We start from the raw sequence: 14536 nt of genomic DNA on the forward strand, positions 1-14536 counted from the left end.
GTAATATGTCAAAAGGTATTCCGAAAGAATCTGTGATCAACAACACATACTGTAGTACCCTATATACACAATTATCATTCTGTACTGGTACATATAAATAACATATAATCAATTGTAAACTGTACTGCACATTGAACTACTAAATACTTGGTTAGGCCTAGACTAGAGTACTTTAGTCCTAATCAAATATCTGAAGAATGAGTTGTAACCTTACTTTGAGCTCAGTTTTGACCTAGGGACTTTAGTTGAGCCAACAAACAATACATCAACAAAATAGGCATATGTCTGAAACTTTATCTGCATGCCTGGATGCGAAGGTAAATTCAAAACAAGGGCCTTAAATTGGGAATACTCCACTTCATTATTCCAGGCTACAGTAGCGTTTTCAGTGTACTTACACTGAACTAGTTACAGTATTTCCACTTAACGTTATTGTCACTCAGTTCTCAGATAACAACACTAACGTTATGTCTAATTCATTGCAACTGAGGCCACTGACGTTAAACGTAGTACTCAATACTAACTTTGCCTATGTGAAGGGGCCCGGCATGGCCACGTGGGTTAAAGCGTTCGACTCGTAATCCGAAGGTTGCGAATTCGAATCCCCGTCGCACTAAATAAGCTCGCCCTTTCAGCTGTGAGGGCGTCATAATGTTACAGTCAATCCCACTATTTGTTGGCAAAAGAGTGTCTTAAGAGTTGGCGGTGGGTGGTGATGACTAGCTGTCCTCCCTCTAGTCTTACACTGCAAAATTTGAGACGGCTAGCGCAGATAGCCGTCATGTAGCTTTGCGCGAAATTTAAACACAAAAACAAACAAACAAACCTACGTATATCTCAGCTTCATATCTATTTATATTATTACATAATCACAAGGGAATACATACGTGCCCAAATACTCTTATAGGTTGCATGTATTACATTATAAAAGGGGCATTCCTTTCTAATTGTTTCTTGGTATGATAAATTTCAAAACATGTACTCATACGTACAAGAGGTTTGTTTTTTTTTACAGCCAAAAAAAATTACGGCTCAGAAAAGCTTCATTGAGAAATACACTTATAAAAATACTACTAAACACACATGAATAATGCAATACTAACGCAAATAAAATAACCCAATAACGAGACAATAACCCAAATATAACTTGTTTGTTTGTTTTGAATTTCGCACAAAGCTACTCGAGGGCAATCTGCGCTAGCCGTCCCTAATTTAGCAGTGTAAGACTAGAGGGAAGGCAGCTAGTCATCACCACCCATCGCCAACTCTTGGGCTACTCTTTTACCAACAAATAGTGGGCTCGATTGTCAAATTATACCGCCCCATGGCTGAAAGGGCGAGCATGTTTGGTGCGACCGGGATTCGAACCCGCAACCCTCGGATTACGAGTCGAACGCCTTAACACACTTAGCCATGCTGGGCCCCTAAATATAACGTACGAAGACAGAAGCCGAAAAAAACATAAAACTAGCCATATTTCTCTACACGTCTGTCACCATTTCGTTTGATTTATGTTTCTGTGGTATTATGCTGTTATTTTTATGTAGATGTAACTGAATAAAACAGCTTCACTGCCTATAATTTCTTATAAATAGCCACAAGAGAAGGAATAATTGAGAAAAAATATTTCACATTCAAAGTCAGCCATCATAACATACGATCATCTTTTACCTGAAGTTTTATCAACATTTTGCATTGCTCTTCGCAATTATATTTCGCAACTTAATTACTTCTTACTTCATATACATAATTTAGTAGTTTCTCGAAACTTTTGTCACTCGCCGATCCAAATAAAACGTTTTTTTAACAATGCAGAGAAGTCGAACACGGCAGATAAAAACAATTACAAAAAAACTGACCAAAGCTGAGTGTGGCAGTGGAAGAATTAAGGGCATGATATCTTGGGGAAAAATTCTGTGGTGCCTCTGTTCCCTTGGTGCCCTAAGCACGTGTTTATTTTGCTTAATGGTTAATCCAAGGCTGTCAACACTGTTCCACATTCAACACATAACCCACTAGGTTCATCTTCATTACCTGTCCATATAAAACCGTATTCAATACAACTTTCATCACACTTTCTTCTCTTTCTTGTTTCGGTATTTCTTGCATCATCCTGTATTGAAGTGCTTGCACACGATGATAACGCCGATGGATTCGTATTAGACCTAGGAAGACTTTTACTCGTATCAGATTTATTACTGATATTCAGCCACTTATCCATTATAAGGGTGACAACTAATTATTAATTTGTCTACAAACGTATTCTTATATCTTCGGCACTTTAACAGTATTTTCACAAACAAAATGGCTTCTTAACGAAAACTCGTTCAAGCACTTAAGTTTTATCATCATACAATGACATGCTGACCAAAGATCACTGTTCAGTGATGTCGAGAAATATATATGCAAAAACGGCTCGTTTGGGTTGAGAAAATATTTTACATAGAAGAGCGAACAACGTTTCGACCTTCTTCGGTCATCGTCAGGTTCACAAAGAAAGAGATAAGTGACCGGAAGCTGACCACATGTTTGGAAAGGGTCGTGTGACTGAGTGTCGGAATGTAGAGGGCGGTGTTAGATGTTTTAATATATAATTTTATTTATTTTATTATATTAATATAGGTATAAAGACGTTCCTTTATATTGGTTTATTTTGGGTTTAAGTTGTTGTATAAGTAAGGCTTCTTTAATTTTGCGTTTGTTTATGTTTGTTTCTTTATTTAGTATTTGAGTGTTTTCTATGGTTATGTTGTGTTTATTTGACTTGCAGTGTTCGAAAACGTGTGAAAGTGACTTTTTATGTTCTTTGAATCTGGTTTCCATTTTTCTACTTGTTTCTCCAATATAGAAGTCGTGGCCAGTTGTCACATTGTATTTTATAAATAATGTTGGTGTGGTGTTTGTCAGTGTAGTTTTTACATAGTATAGACCTCGGTTTTGTGCCTGGTTTTTGAATAAATTTGGTATTAACTGGAATGTCATATTTTGTTACTAGTTTTTGCCAAATGTTGGTTATTTGTCTGCTGATGTCAGGAATATATGGTATGCAGCAGTATATGGTTTCGTGATTTTTTGATTCGTGAGATATATTTACTTTTATTGGTTGATTTTGCTTTCTATCTAGGCGTGTGCGTATAATGTTTTCTACGGTTTGTGGAGGAAACTTATTGATGTTGATGAAGTATTGTTTTATTTTGTGTAATTCATCGTTAATTTTATCTGGTGAGCATAGTTTTATGGCTGTGTTTATTTGGTTTCTTAGTATGTTGAGTTTTTGTTTTGTTTCATGTGCTGAGTCCCAAGAAATGTATAGTCCAGTACCAAAATAAACCAATATAAAGGAACGCCTTTATACCTATATTAATATAATAAAATAAATAAAATTATATATTCAAACATCTAACACCGCTCTCTACATTCCGACACTCAGTTACACAACCCCTTTCAAACATGTGGTCAGCTTCCGGTCAGTTACCTCTTTCTTTGTGAACCTGACGATGACCGAAGAGGGTCAAAACGTTCTTCGCTCTTCTATGTAAAATATTTTCTCAACCCAAACGAGCCGTTTTTGCATATATAAAGATCACTGTTGCCACAACAAAGTCAGAAATAAAGATTCGTGGAAAAAGGCTAGGCCGCTAGAATAATGTATTTTTCTAAAATAAAAGGTTAACCTATTATTTTTACAATTTTTAAGCCAAATAACAAAACATTTAGCTAGATCTGACGTGCGTCTAAATCTCGAACGAAAAGAAACAAAATGAAACATGACGTCTTTCGGGCGTATGACGTCATGGAGCTCAATGGTACCAAGTTTCTCTGATTAAACTACAACGAATCTAACCTAACCTAACAATTACCAATTACAGTGGAGCGCCGTTAAGCCGCGGTATTTGGGAGGTCAACCTGCTTAACCGCGGCTTAAACCTTTGTGACTGAAAAGCCGAAGTCGCCAACAGCTCCGCCGAGAAGCTTCATCCGGGCTATTGCGTGATCATTATATCGGATTATCGAATTAAAAATAATACTTTAATTATTGATCACGTTTTTCACGGATTTACCGCGGATTAACCTTAATGTATGGAGAGGTGTGATTCGGTAACAATGGCGGCCTCCATAAAGCTGACATAGAGAGCAAATAAGGTAGATTAACGGTCGATTTCTATTGTAATATATTTTATTTATTTCCCAAATTAAAGTAAATCCTTTTTAAATATCCCCTTGAAGTTATAAAGCCAGGATTAAATTCGTAAGCCGCGTTTTTACAAGTTCTTAAATTAGCGGTGAGCCGCGATAATCCTCGCTCACGTCGCTCACAAGACTTGCTACAGCGCTTAAGCGATTTCGCGGTTTACTGATCCGCGGCTTAATGGCGCTCCACTGTATAATTGTCATAAATGTAATTATACTTCAATTATAAATACGCTTTGCAATCGAAACAATTGATGGTGCATCGAATTGCATCACAATGTTTCAAATTTGGACAAGTTTCAGCTATGATGTCATGTTTCATTTCGTTCGAGATTTAGCCGCTAATCTAGATCTCGCTCTTTGAAGACAGTTGGCATCACTACCCTGGTTTAACCAATGTTTCATACGAAAATGACTAGGCTATCTTGCATCTCTAACGACGCATGCGATCGTGAGATGGTGCCGTACCTACTATCAACTTTCAAATTTAATTGAGATTGTAAAACAAGTTCTCCGCGAGAACATCCCCTCTGCTAAATAAAATCGTGTGGCGTAGACAGAATAAAATATTAAAAGACCGAATACGTAGAAAACATGTTATATTTACCTTTTTGTACAGCGCATTCTGATTCAATTTTATAGTTTTATGAAAAAATATCAACATTCTAAAATTTCCTCGCAGACCCCAGATAACTATGTTGGAGCCCAAGGTCTTCGGTTTGAAAAACCATGCTGTAGCTGATCTCTGGCTGTTTTAACCAATAACAACACACACACGCACACACAAAGAAACAACCAGTTAAATTTAATGTCAGCTTTTGTGAAGCAGGCGAAAGGGTGTTAATAAAATAAATGATTAAAATAGAGAAACCCTATGTATTCTTACTTTTGTTTTTTATTTGTTAACCAATTTATAAGCCTTTAGGAATAGTTAGGCTAACCACCATTCACTAATATTTCTCTGTTTTGGGTCTCAAACATCAAAATAAGCATATATAATGAAGTTAAGATAAAATTTCTGAACTTAAAGAGGTTTTCAGTACAATTTTCACGACACATTTTATGTGAAATTATCTTTTCCTGATTTAAGTCACATTTTTGTGGTTTTTTAGGGGAGAGCTCGATTGCATTTTGACATTCTGCTATCAATAGTTATTTTCACGATGATTCAAGGGTAAACATGACTTATAAACATGTCAAGATTCGTATAACGTCAAGACTTTTTATTTAGACTGATCAATATGTAAGGTTGAGTACGCTGTATTAAAGCGATTTTGAATACGAAAGTCAGTAAGGTACGTGACGATAACAGCTAATATAAAGTCACAGTGCAACGGAAGGTACGATAACTAAATTTTGACAGTCTTAGATGTTAATTAGGTATTGTTATGTTAATGAAAATTGATCGCTTTATGAGAGAATATAGAAGAACCCTCCCCGCCCAACGCAAAATATCCACGTACGCAGGTCATAAAGGTATGTTTAGATTGCGGATTTAGAATTTCCAAGATGGGGATTACCTAGTACTTAATGGCATTGAAAAACAAAGGAACATAGATAGGCTTGATTCGCTAGGACAATTCAGAAAGTTACTTGCAACAAGTCAAACCACAGCCGTAACAAAGTTCGACGTCATGTAACAGGTGAGAATCTACGAACGTAAAGATAAATGGCACAAGCTATCTGCGTACCCCAGGCAATATTAACCAACATAATTTGTTAACAATTTGTGAAACCAGCTCATACTTCAGTCAGCTGGAGAATTAAATTGGTATTATATTAATTCATTCCAGAATATTCCGAGCAAATCGCTTGATTTCCGGATGATTGAACTATTAAAACAAGCGCTGAAAAATCACCTTCCCATACGTTTAAATAGATCACAAAAAACCTTATAGAGAGGAGTAGTGTTGCTTTGGATATGATAACCTTCTGATGGAGCTTGTTACAATGAAAACTGCGTTGAAATGCTTGTGTTAAAACGCACGGTAGTCAGATAAAGCCTGCTTAAACTTGGCAACAGAATACATTATGATATGATATACTTTCTCACAGCATATACTCAGGTTTTGGAAATTATTTTGCAGTAACATTTTACATGTTACAAAAAAATCGAAACCTGAATATATTATGAACACTAATCTATATTTCTATTAATAATAATTTGCATGTAAGCAATACTTTTATTTTATTGCTAGCATAATAAATTCACTGTTTGATTCATTTGCGTCAAGAGGAAGATGTTTCTGACGAACCTGGCCAAGCTTGTTAAGGCGTGCGACTCGTAATATGAGGGTCGCGGGTTCGCATCTCCGTCGTGCCAAACATGTTCGCTCTTTCAGCCGTGGGGGCGTTATAACGTGACGGTCAATCCCACTATTCGTTAGTAAAAGAGTAACCCAAGAGTTGGCGGTGGGTGGTTATGACTAGCTGCCTTCCCTCTAAATTAGGGACGGCTAGCACAGATAGCCCTCGAGTAGCTTTGTGCGAAATTCAAAAACAAAGAAAAGGCAATATGGATCAAAGGTCACAGCTATAAAAAGTAATAAAATAAGGTGTTAAATAACAAATACCTATGAAAGTGCAACTACTTATATCAGCGAGGATACGATATATACTTACATCCATGATAAGTACTGGAACAAGCAAAAATTATTGTCAAGAAAAGTCCCGGTGAAACTGCAAATCCCTATTCCGATTTGATATCTCGCTATCTTTAACAAAATTGCTTTTCTCGACTAGCACTGCTCTCTATCGGTGCAAATTTTAACACTCGCCACGAGTTTTCCACCTCCAGCTCATGCTTATCCATATGCAAATAATAATGCTGCAGCTGTCCACCAATAGGAGTACGACATTAGTCCTATAGCGCCACCTTCACATCTGCAGTTCTTAGTCACTTCTTGATTGGCTGTAGTACGGTATATAAGTACTACTTTGTACATGCGGATTTATAGATGTTTTCTCTTTTACAACTTATTTCGTTTTTGTTCATGCTGTATTTAAATTTAAACATTTGTAAATGTTGATATTTTGGAAATTTTAGTTCTATATTATGGGCGTTTTTGTGTTACGGATTCTAGTGTATAGTAAGTACTACTTGATGAGTTTTGTGTTCTAAAAATCTGCACTGAACATGCTTGGTAACAGTTACGTTGTAACTGTTTCTGTTGCAGGTGTGTTTAAATGTTTGTACTTCTCCATTTTGTTGTTATTTATAACTAAATTTCTGCGTTGAATGTGTGGGTTATTCATATCTTTTAAAGATAGGATATTCTGTAGGACTGTTATCAGCTCTTTCTAGTAGTTTTTGCTTTATTAATATATTTATCTCGGATCGGACACTTATGACCTAATATAAATAAAATAGAGAGACTTCTACCCCTTTCTGATACTTCGTGACGTTGAAACTTCCTACAGTGAAAGTTTGGTACGACTGCAGATGGTAATGAGTTTTCATTTGTCAATGTGTTACTTCTACTTCTCAAAATAGAATATCCTAGTTACCTCTTGCCTCGTTTCTGGTGGGACAAGACCTTCTAGTGGAATAGGTAAGTTCCAATCACTTGCCAATTCCTAGCTGCTGAGGTGGTGCACCATGGAGGCCTGTCCTATTGAAGGATGATCCATACCACTCAAGTGAGAGTAGGGTAGTGATATGTTGCAGGTGTTGCTGACATTCAGTACTTCCTACTATTGACCAGATGTTCAGTTCTAGATATGCCACGTTTTGGTTGAAATGCTGCCATGTCAGAAGAATGTATATCTTTCTAATAGCAGCTGAGACGTTCCTCCTCTAGAGGTACATTCCTAGGGTGTTTGGTATTGATTAGAGATGGTCAAGTTAAAGAAGTCCTCGTATATAAGATCGTGGTTGATGTACCTCTTCCTATAGTGGACTGAATTGCAAATATCCACTGTTGCTTGGTTTTGGACTACAGATACATCTCAGGATTACAGTCCATTTTCCTAGAATTTTTCTACATGGTGTAGAATTATCCATGGTGTCTTCTGACAGTGATTATAAGTGCAGATATGAAATTGTTGTTTGTTAAAATAGGTGTAATATCTCTCTCCTATCGGTAGAGAGCTGCTGCATGATTATTTCTATGTGGATATGAATAAGTGGGAGGTTAAAAGTGAATCAAGAAACTATTTGGTGATTTTTTTTTTTTTTTTTTTTTTTTTATTTTGCACAAAGCTACCCGAGGGCTGTCTATGCTAGCGAACTTTAATTTAGCAGTGTAAGATTAGAGGGAAGATGGTTGTCACTGCCCTCTACCAGCTCTTGAGTTGTTATTTTACAAAAAGTCGGTGGGAATGACTATTACATTATAATGCTTCATGGCTGAAAGGGAGATTTAAATCCACAACTCTCTAAAGTTTCCATATCTTATCTGACATTGCAATCGTGAAACTCTTGGTTGGGATTTTGTAGCTAAAATTTATACAGTCTACTCTCAACTAAGATGGTTAAATTCTAATATTATGTAAATAAGTTTAGATTTATCAAAGAAAATTGAAATATTCTCAACTACATCAGTATTTGTTTAATATAGCAAACCTAAATCAATTGAGGTAAAAAATAAGAGTTTGAAAGGTCACAAAATTAATTTAATGATCTCTGTGTGTAATTGCAGTGGCTTAAATGGATTTCAGAGTAAATGCATGTGTTCAAGCCCCAACTTGCATTGTGATAGAATAAGCAGCTCGAATTATCAAGGAGCTTTCCTAACAAGTCAAGAATAAAAGTGGTTGAGAAGCAAAGATCAGAAGGTTACAAGAAAACTACAAAATTGCTAATTTTCCCTTTCAGTATGGTAAAACCCATCATTAAGAACTTCATATTGACTTTCAGTCAATACCCTTCTCTGGAAACTTGTTAGGGATGCCATTGTTAAGTCAGCAGTGAAAGAATTGCAAAGTTTTACATGACATAGCAATAGCCTGTGTGCAAGAAGGAAGCAATTGTTGCAAAAGTTCAATCCGTATGCCCCTGATGGCATTAGGTGACAATCAATCCCACTACTCATTGGGAAAAGAGTAGCCAAATAGTTGGTTATGGGTGTGATGACTGTTAAAGATATTGTGGTAGAATGAAATAACTAATAATAGTAATAAAACTGGTACTGTTTCTTACTTTCACAACTTTCACTGTGAATTGTTATAAACTAAAGGTAGTAATATTTCAAATAAATAAAATTTAGAAATAAATAAAATCAACATTTACTGAAAATTAAATTGAAATAGATTTTGAGCTGCAGATAGAATTTGGCTTCCATAACTGAATGCTGTCTTATGAATGACTGGCCTGGTATGGCCAGGTGGTTAAGGTACTTGACTTGCAACCTTCAAGGTCTGAGTTCCAATCCAAAAAGTTTCCCCTTTCAGCTATGTGAACATTATAACATTACAATCTCACTATTTATTGGTAAAATAGCCCAAGACTCTGTGATGGGTGGTGATGACTAATTGTTTTCTCTGTAGTCTTTAACTGCTAAAGTAGGGACACATAGTACTCGTGTAACTTTGCATGAAATTCAAAACAAACCAACCCTATAAATGGCATTTGGTTGAGGAAAAAGGATTTGGGGGTACAGTGGACCCACTGAAAGCTTTCTGGATTTATTCATCTGAAATAGATGTATATTAAATAACATAAGCAATAGTATTTTGAAATTACAACCACTATACAAAAAATATTACCACATTGTATCATATAACATAAACATAACTTCATTTCTATAATAAAAAAAAAAAAAAACTGTAATATCACTGAAAATATATTTTGTTCAGTATACTTTAAAAACATTCTTTTTATAGGAAGTATGGATTTCTTAACTCTCAATTAGTCTGCTTCCAGTGTTTTCAAAGTGAAGACTAATAACACTATGTAACAAAATTTTTACTTTTTCTTATTCCTGGGCAGAAAGTGTTATTTCCCAATTTTTCTCTTTAAACTTTGCTTTTGTGAACTGGGAGTGTACAACAAAAACATGATGGGAAACTATTTGGGGTCTAATACGTGGAAGTGATTTACATTACAGTTGTAAGTCTTGGGGAAAAACTACTACTAACCATTTTTGTATAAATGCATGTAAATCTGGATTCACATGTTGTTTTATTCAGACCTTATGTAAATGAAAATGTGCAAATTTGTCCATTTTTAAATAGAAAATAGATTAATTACTAAATTTCATTATCTAAGTCACAAAAACAAAGTTTGAAGGGAATAACAACCATTTTCTGTACCTTTACAACATAAGCAATTAAGAAATAACACCTGCTATCCAGGAAAAAAAATTGTTACATAGTACAATTTAGAATACTGTTTACTTTATCAAACACCCTCTATCCATATATAGCCCTCACTCTGCAGTTAAGTATTAATGGTGCCTTCTCATGAATGTCCAAAATTTTGTTCCATCTACCACATGTAAAGGCAGACTATTCCAAAAGTTAACTACCTTTGTGAAGAACAAAAGTGTGTGATTTCCAGATAACTTCTATCCTGTCAGTGTAATTTGTGTCTAGAATGACCACTTTTGCCTTTAAATATGAAAACATTCACGAATCAAGTTCATTCTATTTATGAATTTGAACAGTTAAATCAGAACCCTCTAGACATTCTTTTCTAAATAAATTTTAAGGAACTTATGCTGTCGTTGATGACAACCCATCCACTCGAGAATCATCCTAGTAGTCCTCCATTGAACACTTTTCAATAAGTTACCCTCTTTCTTTTTTTTTTTCTTTTTTACATGATGCATAGAGGATAATAAGTATAAAGAAATAACACATATGATTTATATTCAATATTCCTGTAGATACAACTGAAAATTTTCTGTTTCTTACAGACAACATCCCGCTTCCTGGAGGATTAAGAGGCTATTTGACTAAAACCGAGATGTAATTTTCTTTCATAATGTTACTGAATTGATTTCCATTGAGGTGGTAATTATAGTTTTAATTAAGTTACTGTTGTGGGATAGTAAGAAAGCTTTTTAAACAATTTAGGCTGATCTACTCAATTAATTAAACTAAACCCTAAAAGTACCCTCAAAGCTATAGTCCTTACTGAAATATTTCTCAAGTTTCTCTTAAATAACTCCCTTATATTAAATGTGTGTACAACATCTCATGATAACCCATTCTAGTGGCCAAGCATTTTATTAAACAAAGTTGTTTCAGCTGAAGGTCTTTCCTGTCACAGTTTATACTTGTGTTCCCAATATGAAGAAAAGGTGATGCATCAACACTATCATTTCCCTAAATTATTTTAATGACCTTAATCAGATCCACTATAATTCCTTTCTGAGAGAAAACATGTTCAACCTATTTTCGTATAACATTTCTATCCAAGGTATTATCTTAATAGCCTTCTTTTGAATATTTTCCAAAAATTTAATGCATGGATGGCTTAAGAAAGTAATCAACCATTACATCAAGATTTGTTTCTTCCATAACACTATTAAGGTTATTTCCCTTCAAAATCATATTCATAATTCAAATTGTGACAGTCTACAGCAATTTACCAATTGATTTTAATCCTTATGTAAAGCAGTAGCATCCTCTTTTACAACCAATAGCATCAGAAATTTTAAGGTAATCAGCAAATTTAAATACTCTGACCACTCTTTAATCTGTGTGATTGATGAAAATACAAAAAGCAAAGGTCCTACCTAACGCTATGCCTTGAGGTGCCTCACTTATGACATTAGACCAGTTTAAACTTTTATAACAACCCTCTGCTTTATTCTGTCTAGACAGTTTTATATCCAATTATTCAAACTATTTTCCACCCATGTGGAGATAAATTTACTAAAGTTTTTATGTGCTACTTTGTTAAATGACTCAGCAGATAGCCCAATGTGACTTTACTATGAGAAAACACAAACTTTGTTGAATTATTTTTAAAACTCCAAATACATCAAAACCACAATCTCACCCTCATCTATGTATATAAGGAATAACCTCTTTCGAAGGTGTTGAAAAAATAGTAAGGCAAGAAGTTTTCCAAGTAAAACAACTATTTTACAAAATTTAAAATTACTTTGCAAAGCATCTTTTATCAGACTTTTAAAAACTTTTCCCATTACTTATGTAAAACTAATAGGCCTATAATTACTGAAACAGTTTTATCATCTTTGAAAAGAGGAATAACATTAGTGAACTTCTAGTTCACTAATAATCCAACTCCTTTTGTAGAGAAGTATGAACCTCCTAACAGCCAATTACATCCAAAATTTTAATGTCATCAGCAAACTTAAATAATCTATTGACCATTCCTTTACTTACATGGCTTCTCAACTGGGGTTCCTTAACAGACATCCAGGGGATCTGCAAGATATTGGGATTCTACAGGGTTTTATAGAATAGAAGTGTTTCACATATTTTACTGCATTAAAACATGTTGGTCACACAGCTGCAGTCTGACTACATCATATTTCTTTGTAAGTTATAAAGGATTTCTTAATGATAAAATTTAAAAACAAGTTAGTACATTGTTTTAAATTACTGAGTGAGACTAGGTACAAACAGGTGTATGAATTATGTAAACTTTTATTATTAGAAAGAGCATGCTTTTTTGTTATACATGCACATGTGCCCAAGTAACTGGCTTAAGACATTTTTCATGTTTTATATGTAAGTTTGTGGATCCATGATGACAAGCAACCAATTTAAAGTAAAAATTTATTCTAAAGACTGCTGGTATGAGTATTAAAACGTTAATGAAAATAATGTACAGAACTTTATTTTTAATTAAAGTTTTAATATCCATACTAGTCATCTTGATTCCACATTCTGATGTTTGTGGATATATAGCTGTATTAAACGTGCATTCTGTTTGAAATTATTGATATAGTATTAAAGTAATGTTGGTTGTTTTTTGTTTTTCATAATAAACACTAAAGAGTTACATGAGAAATTTAACACTATAAGTGTTCCATGGATTCAGAAAGGTTGAGAACCATTGAACTGTGTGAGATAGCAAAATTCCTTTTTTCTTTATGATTATGTTTATTGTCCTTTTATTATTTCTTTCTATCATTTGATTTACCTATGAATTTTTAGTTACATTAAAATGCTAAATCACCTTCTACATAATCATTCGTACTTTGATTTGTGTAAATATGTGTCTGTGACGAAAGTGACACCAGTTTCTGTAGTGGTGATATACAGATATTGTTCACATATCAGAAGAATATGTAAATTTATGATCACCTGAGATTGTATTTGCATGACTTCATGAATAAATACCCCGCCAGAAGCTTCACTGAGAGAGAGAGCCACGAGATAGTTATTAAAAGGTATAATTACTGTTGTTTGTCACTCATATTGTTATCAATAAGGAAGGGTATGGTATTATTTAAATATTATATTTGCTGTTTGTTTATTTTTAATTAGGTTTTTCTTTCTGGTTCTTTTTTTCCAATTCAATCATTGTTGATTTATTAATATTTATGAAAAATATTTGAATTAATATTGGTGTGATGTCCTGGCTAGACACTTGCTTATTAATTGTGCTCTGATAAGTATTGAATTAATTTGTAATTATAGTTATTGAGAATAAATTGTTTTTGTTGTTGAACCTTGATTGTAGTAGTGTTCATTTTAAACCATTACACACATCATTATAGTAAATAAAAAAGCAAAAGTCCTAAAACTAAACCCTGAAGTACCCCTCTCATAAAATTAATCTAGTTTGAATAACTCCATTTATAACAACATTGTTTTGTTCCATCTACCCAATCTATTCTCTCACCAACCAAATTCTTTCTGATGATTCAGATGTACCACATCAACCCCAGTACCATCATCTATGTAAACAGTAATAAAAGATAAATAAATAAAAATAATTAACTTTGGTAAATGACTTTGTTAAGCATCTTTTATCAGATTTTAAAAACATTTTTCTCACCACTGATGTAAGGCTATTAGCCTATAATTAGTGGGACAATTTTTATTGCCTTTTGTTGAAAGAGAAATAACATTACCCAATTTCCAATCTTCTACTACCTGTATACTGTTGAAGAACTTTGAAAAGAGAATAGCAAGTGGTCACATATCCAATCCTTAATGTCTTCAAAACCCTTTCATTGATATTAATCTAGCCCAAGTACTTTATCATGGCTTACACTATGCAGTTTTCTTTTCTGAACATGCTCAAAATTAGTGTTATTCAACCTTCATTTCACCCAAAAATTGATCAGGTTGAGTAAATATTGAAGGAAAAGTAGAATTTGATATTCCATTCATCCTTTAATCATCAAATATTAACTTTCTGGCTTCATCTTTAAAGGCCCTATTTCTGTGCTAATATTATGTTTACAGCTAATGCTTT

The 14536-nt window shown here is 34.1% G+C and overlaps 1 long non-coding RNA gene across 1 annotated transcript; it reads left to right on the forward strand.

Annotated features, from left to right (window-relative positions):
* The first annotated feature begins 7110 nt into the window (after positions 1-7110).
* On the forward strand, positions 7111-13783 carry LOC143229164 (uncharacterized). Its single transcript, XR_013015704.1, has 2 exons — positions 7111-7280; positions 11049-13783. It is a non-coding gene; the product is annotated as an uncharacterized LOC143229164 (long non-coding RNA).
* Positions 13784-14536: the final 753 nt, after the last annotated feature.

Source organism: Tachypleus tridentatus, chromosome 10, assembly GCF_004210375.1.
Source record: "Tachypleus tridentatus isolate NWPU-2018 chromosome 10, ASM421037v1, whole genome shotgun sequence".
In the NCBI taxonomy this organism is placed as follows: domain Eukaryota; kingdom Metazoa; phylum Arthropoda; class Merostomata; order Xiphosura; family Limulidae; genus Tachypleus; species Tachypleus tridentatus.